The 8,591-nt window shown below is 40.8% G+C and overlaps 1 long non-coding RNA gene across 2 annotated transcripts; it reads left to right on the top strand.

Moving 5' to 3' along the window:
- The first annotated feature begins 678 nt into the window (after window positions 1-678).
- Window positions 679-7,665, top strand: LOC142072834 (uncharacterized). Of its 2 annotated transcripts, none has more exons than XR_012669431.1 (3): window positions 679-826; window positions 3,451-3,569; window positions 7,583-7,665. It is a non-coding gene; the product is annotated as an uncharacterized LOC142072834 (long non-coding RNA). The 2 variants fall into 2 exon arrangements; XR_012669430.1 differs by lacking the exon at window positions 7,583-7,665 and adding an exon at window positions 5,741-6,665.
- The last annotated feature ends 926 nt before the right edge of the window (window positions 7,666-8,591 follow it).

Below are 8,591 nucleotides of genomic sequence, written 5' to 3'. Positions count from 1 at the left end.
TGTGTGTGCAATTTTTACATTATACCACGGCCACAAAAATGCTCTTCTCTCTGAAATGTGTCAGACCTCAAAACATTTTGTGGGTGAAAACATTTTAAAACTGTTATATTTCAAACAGTCTATCTATTCATTAAAGCAAGAAAACTCCAAGAGATAGAGATTTGTATTCATGTTTCAATGCATTGCATGTCATTCTCCACCCAAAACAACAACAAAAAAAACCCAAAATAAATTTCCTTTAAAATACAAATGGAAATGTTGTGAGGGTCTGAAAATGAGCGATTGTCCAAGCTAGAATATTTTCCTTTGTTTCCTACTGCACCCAATGTAATAACATTGAAAAGATTAATATTATGCAAAACCCAGTACAACAGAGCCATTATGCAGTACCACGTCAAGGAGTTACGTAATAATCACTCTCTGCCGTACACCCACCTGGCGCATCATCCCGATAATGATGTATCCTTTCAGACATCTGGGCAATGATGGTTCCACACCACAAATTGGCACAATCCGTCAGAAATGCTGTGAAGCAGTAAACCACTACCCTAATTTGAGAAAATACAGAGTTCTACCAGTGCTTCCGAAGGGTCTCATTTTAGTGCACGCTCTGACGACTTCAGGATCCATATGCTTTTTTTTTTTTCTTTTAAGTGTATTAGTCCCAGTGAAGATTGACAGCAGCAGAGACAGAAGACTCCTGCTTAAACACAGAACAAATACAGCATGAACAGAAGCGGGGCAAGTTATTCCATGCTGCACCAACCAAACATGGAGGAACCACGTCTCGGGATAATTCAGTTTCCACACCCTTTTAGTCCCTCTGGTAAGACTGTCAAGCATGTCACTTACGCTGGTAGGTTCTGGGACGTCCACTATGAAGTCAATTACAACATAAAGCACTGAACAATAGTCCAAGTGAGATCATTGGGTTGCAACAGCCAATTGGTCATCTCACATGCCGGATCTCTCAGGACTTTATCCCACCTTCTTCCCTGGTCAAACTGTAAGTCTGGTAGGGTAGAGTATGAGACATTTGGGTTGGAGTATGATATGATTGCTGCTCATCTTCAGCTCCTATTTTTGCACTGACTACACAGTCTGCTGTTTCTGTGCTTTCCCACGGCCAGTTGAGATCTGGCCCGTTGTGCTAGGTGCTGTGCAAACACCTATTGAGAGACATCCCCTGCCTTAAAGAGTTTACAAACCAGGTAGACAAGCCAGTCAAAGGGTCGGAGCAAGGAAGTACAGCAGAATCCCTATTTTCTGAACTAATTGGAGATTGAGGAGCTCATAAGCTCAGAAAGTTCATAAAACCGAACATCTCAAAATTACAGTAGGTTTGGTGCATAAATTGCAGTATGGTGCCCTGCATCCCTGTCTTCTGCTCCTCCGAACCACACAAAGTGATTTCCAGTGCACTGAAGGCACTGGACTGTGAAGGTCTGTTGTCTTGTTCTTCATCAACATCACTTTTGTTATGGAATTTTTTTCCATTGGGAAAATTGGTTCATATACTGAGTTGTTCGTAAGATTAGTGTTTATAAAATGGAGGCTAAGCTATATTATTATCACGGTTTTACAGATGGGGACCTGAGAGTGAGAGAGTAGGTGACTTGCTTGTGATCACACAGGGAGTAAATGGCAGAGTCTGGCGCTGAACCCAGATTTCCTCAGTCCTAGTCTAGTGCCATAACCACAACTATTAATTACCTTAAAATACTCATGCTTTCTCCCCATTCCCTTTTTAACTCTTAACAGATTTTCAGTACCTTGGATCTACAGTCCTGAAATACTTCCTCACCTGAAAGAGTTAAACTGGTCCTTTGGAAATACTCTAAGCAAGAGAAATCCTTTCCCACCTGTCTCTTGCCCACTCACCCACCCATGTACCTACTACATATGGATCAATATGGGAAGATTTCAGAGGAACAGCCGTGTTAGTCTGTATTCGCAAAAAGAAAAGGAGTACTTGTGGCACCTTAGAGACTAACCAATTTATTTGAGCATGAGCTTTTGTGAGCTACAGCTCACTTCATCAGCTCAGAGGAACAGCCGTGTTAGTCTGTATTCGCAAAAAGAAAAGGAGTATTTGTGGCACCTTAGAGACTAACCAATTTATTTGAGCATGAGCTTTCGTGAGCTACAGCTCACTTCATCAGCTCATGCTCAAATAAATTGGTTAGTCTCTAAGGTGCCACAAGTACTCCTTTTCTTTTTGCGAATACAGACTAACACGGCTGTTCCTCTGAAACCTGTCATTATGCAAGGCACTGCATTTAGCCGTATGGAGTGGAAATCTATCAACTGCATGAAAAAAAGCTGATGAAGTGAGCTGTAGCTCACGAAAGCTCATGCTCAAATAAATTGGTTAGTCTCTAAGGTGCCACAAGTACTCCTTTTCTTTTTATGGGAAGATTATCACTCTTTTCATAATTTTAATAACCATTAACTGACTTGGTGCACCATTCATCTTAAGGCACGTTGAAAACTCATTCATGTAGATCCTGTCCCAATGCCCTTTCAAGTCAATGGGAGTCTTTCCACTGATTTGTGTAGGCTTTGGATCAGACCTACATAGAAGCCTTTTCACATGACACTAATATGCAGCCACAACTGGGGTGAAACATTGCAGCCGTTCCATAGCATACAGCAACACCACATAACAGTTCATATCAGGGAGAGAAGAATGCTATATTCCAGCTGAAACAGCAAATAGAATTTTGGGCAGGCAGAACACAGCTGGAAATTGGCCAGGTTCAACGACTGCATTCTTGTGAGAAGTGATCGGGTATGTTAGTTTTATGGTACATCACATTTAAAAGACAATACTTATAGTAGCTCCTACCACCAGGCTTAACTGCTTGATGAGCTCTAATTTTAAAGTAAAGTCACCTCTCTATGCAATAAGTGATTTCTTATCCAAACTCAGTCTCTGCTAGTGGATCACAGATCAGTGAGGTGTTCTGCTATATCTATGTTTTATTAGGTCTGGCTTACGTTCTTTCATAAAGTTTAATTTCTCCTCCTTTCTATACAAGCTTGTGTCAGTTGCTTGAGCATTTTTGTGTGTGTGGTTTTCTTTTAAACTCTGTAAAACTTTATATTAAAGAAAAATTTCAATATCATACCTATCCTACACTATTTTAATCTGTAGGGCTCTGAGAATGAGCCAATTTAAAAAGAAAAGAAAAGAAAAAAGCTTGTACGTGAATCATGATTACATGTGTACATAAGTTTACTAGGCCCTCAATTAGGCACTTAATTATGCTAAACAGTCACTTGCACATTTAAAAATAGATTGCCCTTCCTCCAGACCAACTCATTTTTTAGAGGGGAGGAGGCAGGGTCTTGATTGATGAATTTTTGTGACAAACTTTGGGATGAAAGATGCAAGTGCAAAGTATCATTATTCTTGTTTTATTTCTGTGCTTTCCTTTGGACATATAGGACCACTTTCTGGAAAGGAGTATCAGATGTTCCTGCTGTTAACGCTAAGATATACCTGCCATGTGCTTACTCAGGGAAGAAAACACCTGCTCTATTCCATCCCATCTGAAAAGGCACAGGTATGAGGGTGTGATCTACACACATAAGCAGTCATCTCTACCAAGCTGTGTTCCTGCTCCACAGCATCTTTCTGCCCCTAAATTTTCTATTCCTATTCTTGCCCTGAATAGATTCAGGTGGATGGAGGGGTTGGTGTCAGCCTTCTTATTACCTATTTTATTTGATAGTGTTATTTTATTTTGACCACTTTAACAGGAGGTGCAACTATTCTCACAGCAGTGGCAAAATTTAGCCCCGAAGCTTTTTTAAAGCTCTTATTTAAGGTTACATTAGATGTTCCAGTTGGGGCTAATAGAATTAGGCCCCTTTGAAAACTCTAACCACTACTCTTAACCATCACCTGTTGTAAACATCCCAATGCAAGTGCCATTGATTGCCTACTTTTAGGATATGCTGAGTCTCCAGCTTTAGGCATACAACAATGAGGCATCTTCAGGAAAATGTAGTATGCAGTGTAATGTTAATGTAGTCTTTTGTACCTAAACAGTATGTACATTCTGGAATGAATAGCGATGTGAGAGCGAGAGAGAAAGAGATGTGTGTATCTATCACAGAAGTATTTTAGCCATATAATCACCAGGTATAACCAGGGCCAACTTCACAGCTGGTGTTACTTGCACAATTCTGGCACTAGAAGCAAATTTTGGTTCAGAGAGTGGGCATGCGACTAAGTGGAGTCAATGGTGAACTTGACCTCCAAAAGTGGAACCCGTTACACACTATTAACTAAATGCTGAATTCAATGATACCAGCATGTCCTTGCAACCTAGATTCACAGGTTACGGGAATCCTTTGAAAATATATTTAGCCCACCCAGGTGCTTTGAATTGTAGAGACCTAAAATTATAGTTCTTTTTGATATCTCTCCCCTTTTTGGGTGGTTTATTCATTTTGCTTTTTTCTCTCTCTTTAGTCTTTATCGTATTTAGTTTTGTTTCCTCCTCTCCCTGTGCTCTTCTTCTAACCTCCCGCCAGAAAGGGGGAGGAGAGTAATTTAAAATTTTAAAATCTAGACATAAAATATAAGCGATTTTACCCTTTGAGTGAGTTTTTAAGACTCCTTTTTTTGCATAACTTCTCTGACATCTGGGTTTCCTTATACTCCTCCTTCCCAGGCCTCTCTGCTATGAGAGCAAGCCTATGTACCCAGAAGTAAAGCCATCTCCACACTAGCACTATACCTGGGTTGCGCGTCCTGCGATGCAAATTTTAATCCAGGCTAGAAGCAAGTTAGAGAACGAAGTGTAACCAATTGGTCGGTTTGTTATAGGTCCTCCTCTGTGCTTAATCCACAGAGAATATGACTCTGTGCTAGAGGTTTGGCTCATTAGCTCTGTAGCCCCTCATTTTCCCTTAGCTTTGCAGGTCCCTGAGTCAATTCCTGGTGTCTGCCAGGATGGTGGCCCTCACATGAGGATGGACAAAATCATTTTGGCTAATTTCAAATGCACTCAGGCAACATAGGTTGGAAAACTTGACTTGACCTCAGTTGACTTTTTCTCTTGGGAGAGACCGGCAGAGTGGTGTAGAGAGAGAATAAACCCTAATGGAAAAATTAGGTTGAAAAATGGAGAGCAGAATGTAGGCAGAGCAATATAAACACATACAGAGCGAGGGTGAGAGGAATCCCGTGAAGAGAGATGAGGAAAAATGGAGCAGAGCACGGGTATTGAAAAAACTAATACAACAGGACCATGAAAAGTGGGACAGGAGAGGTCAAGAAAGACGCATTCTAATGAGAATACTCTACTCTCACTTAGCATTTGTATTGCACATCATAGTCATTATCAAATTAAATCTTGCAACACACCAGTAAGCAACTAAGCATTATGAGCCCATTTAAAAGACAGAGAATCTGAGACCCAGTGAGATGAAAAGGGCTTCCCACAGCAAGTCAGTGGAAGAGCCAGGATTAGAACACAGGACCTTTATATTCCCCATGTGCCCGCTCATTTCTTCAAACCCTGCTCCCTCCCAGTAGCCATAAAACTCACAAGGCTTTGGGGAGTATTCTACTCATAATACAGGTCATAGTCTTCCATTCAGCTGGAAATGAGAAGTGTACGATGGCGTCTTTCAGGGAAAATAAATGTGTGACCTCTGCCAAGTTTTGTGAATTTAAAATATGGTTTGAGAGCGTCTCACGAGGAGTTTGCCTATCCCAATACAGAGCCTTCTTCATACACCATTGATGGGCAGCATGGAGATGTAGCATCAAGCAAGGTTTGCACGAGATACAGTGCTCTACATCAGCAGTAGCTGGGTGCTCATCTATACTAGGACTCCAAATGCTGGCAACAACAATGGCGTGAAACAGTGTCCGCAATGGTGAGAAATTTCCCCTGTCTAGACAGGGATGCTGAGATCCTTCTCCCTGATCACATTTGCAGTGCGGAAATTGGCCCACATTAAGACTTGATCCAAAACCCATTGAATACAAGAGAGACTCCCACTGACGTCAGTGGGCATTGGGATTAGGGCCGACTAACACTGCACTCAGATTTATTCCAGGGTGATGGCATCCATACAAATAAACAAATAGATGGTTTTGGTACTGCTTTCAAAACCTGTTTAGCTTTAGGTGCTACAGATTGGGGGTGAGTAGTGTGGAAACCTGAACTCTGTCCTTGACTTTCAGGTTCCCCACTTTCCCTTCCCCCCTCAGCAAAGCAAAGTTCACCTGTTTTGATTTAGATACAAAATGTTTCAGAGTTCTAATTAGTGACGGGGGTAGGGGAGCTGTTTGATGTTAACAAATTTATGAATCTAATGAAAACATAAAAGGCAGGTAGCATCAAAAAAAAAAAAGAAAAATAAGAAACAACAACAAACCCATAAGGAAAAATGCAATCAGAAATAAATAACATAGTGGGATTTAATTCTGCCTTTTAATTTGCCATTCTTCTTCTTTAGAGTCTGATAATATAGATGTTGTTTTTTTAAATGGAAGTAATATGACATTCTATTTAATTTCCTCCAGAACAAGACAATCTGGCTCACCAAATATAGCCTGACAAAGAAAAATAGGAATTTACTGATCAAAGATCAAAGTGTGCAGCGCTCCACCTTAAATCCCTCCTGCCCTATTAGACCCTCCCTTTAGTCGAGACAGAGAAACAAATTTCTCTCACATCAATGATGCCTCCATAATCAATTTCAAATAGCCCTTTGCATAGGGATGCAAATCTTAGCTTTCTCTTAATAAAGCATTTTAGAAGATGGATGTACTGATCTGATATTATTAAACGAAAAGTGGTCTCTTTTTAATCTAGAGATGCAGGGGCGTTCGTAACAGAGTGCATCAAAGGCCTGGTCTCTTTCTCTTCCTAATTATCAATAGTGTTTTATAATCTTATTAATATTGATACACAGTATACTGAAGATCTGTTAACGTATAATGTATGTGGAGGATAATTAACGAGATCCGAGTCAGATCAATCGCCTATTTGACAGCAAACGGTGTGTGGCTTATAAATTATACATGTGCTAGGTATGGCTAGAAATGTTTAAAGTTTCAGTCCAATCCTTCCAGTACAGCACTGGGGAAACTGATGAACTTAAAGGCACAGTCCCTTGCCTGTTAGGTTTATACTGTACACTCAGAGGAATAACTCTTATTTAAAAATCAAAGAGTTCCATTAACTGTCAAGATCTCATAGCAGCACAGAAAACACACCTTCCCCTTGTGAAGTGCTGCAAAACAAAAGGTAAGATCTTGTAAGAAAAAGGATGATTAATAAAAGTGAGGTAATTTTCCTTTTGATTTCTGAGAGGAAGTAGCACACAGGATGTTCCAAATGACAGAACTGATCCCACATCTTTGCACTGGCATTTAACAAGGTTAGACTTGCTAGTGCAGTAAATACAAGTAATAATCCGAATTAATATTGCATGTTTTGGTAGGTGTGAGAGCATGAAAGTTTTCTGCAGATTATTGTACACTCCCCAAAGCAGACTCTATGTGATGAGATGATGGGATGGAAATAAAACTTTCCTTTTTTTGTTGTTACAGAGCTGATGATAAGCATGGGGCTGAGAAGAAAGGAGATGTCAAGTTTAATAAAAATAACATATTATTATTAATAATAATTTACCTCCGGGGTACAACCTAATGCAGTAATGACTACTCAAAACAGTGAAACTTCTGCAACATTGTGAAAACGGTTCTGATTTCCTCTGCTCTTCCACAGCAGATCTTGGGACAAACTCACGCTCGACCCTGTGTGACATACCTAGATTGCATACCTATCCACTGGAATGAAGCAAGGCCCTAGTGTTTTATACAGGAGTCATGGGGTCAGATTAAGCCATTAGAATGTGAATTCCTTGCTGGGGAATAGCGCCTATTGATGTCAATGGGAATTTTGCCTGATAAAGATATGGAAATTGCCATTCTGGATCCAACTAGTGGTCCATCTAGTCCAGTATCCTGCCTCTGACAGGGGCCTGTACCTGATGTTTCAGAGGAAGGCGCAAGAACCCCACAGTAGGCGGCTGTGGGGTAATCCCCTCTGCCACTTTCCAAAGGTCTCACTCTAATAGTTAGAGATTGGTTTAAACCGTGACATATGAGGTTTGATCTCCTTTCCAATATTCTCTTTGGTAGCATAAACCATTATAAGGTTATTCCTGTTATCCATACAAACTTCTAATCCCTGTCGGAATGTTGCTAAATGATTGGCCTAGTGACATCCAGGACAGTGAGCGCAGGCGGTCAGAACACCTGCTGACGAAAGATCTGGGCGTGTGAGAGCACAGGGCTCTAAATCGCACAGCATCCCAAAGGAAATTCAATGCACTTTACACAGGCTACCTTAAAACCAGTTTACCCTGTTTACTTTTAATTAATTTTTTAAGTGTGTATGTGTTTGTGTTAATGCAACCTTTGGCTGCCTAACGGTGGAGAGAGACAGCCCGGAATGGCCATCAGTAACAGTGCCATGAAGCCAGTGAATGGTGGCATGACAGAGGACGCGTTCACTGACACCCCCCTGGTACTGGTGCTGCAGGGCCATTTCAGT

The sequence above is a fragment of the Caretta caretta genome, chromosome 7 (assembly GCF_965140235.1).
Source record: "Caretta caretta isolate rCarCar2 chromosome 7, rCarCar1.hap1, whole genome shotgun sequence".
In the NCBI taxonomy this organism is placed as follows: Eukaryota; Metazoa; Chordata; order Testudines; family Cheloniidae; genus Caretta; species Caretta caretta.
The sequence above is the reverse complement of the archived record's forward strand: the minus strand, read 5'-3'. Positions and strand labels throughout refer to the sequence as shown.